Source organism: Eimeria tenella, genomic scaffold, assembly GCF_000499545.2.
Source record: "Eimeria tenella Houghton genomic scaffold, Eth_scaff2615, whole genome shotgun sequence".
Classification (NCBI taxonomy): Eukaryota; Apicomplexa; class Conoidasida; order Eucoccidiorida; family Eimeriidae; genus Eimeria; species Eimeria tenella.
This window is the reverse complement of record NW_013542487.1, coordinates 1,294-1,556: the sequence shown is the minus strand read 5'-3', so window position 1 is coordinate 1,556 and position 263 is coordinate 1,294.

The following is a 263-nucleotide window of genomic DNA, read 5'->3' as shown; positions in this document are numbered from 1 at the left end:
GCGCAGGGGTTTGTGCGGCTGCGACGGGGCTGAGAGGGGGCCCCCCGGGCGCGACGGGGGTGATGGTGATTGGGGCGGGCCTGGGCCCCGCGAGGATGAGAGGGGGCCCCCTGGGGGGCCCCCCGAAGGGCGCCATGGGGAAGAAGGGAGCAGGGTACCCGAGGACGGGGGGCCCCCCCGGGGGCCCCCCTGGGGAGGGCAGGAGTATCCTGGGTCTGGGGACTCCCGGCGCGGGCCCTGCGAGCATGGGGGGCCCCCCCGGG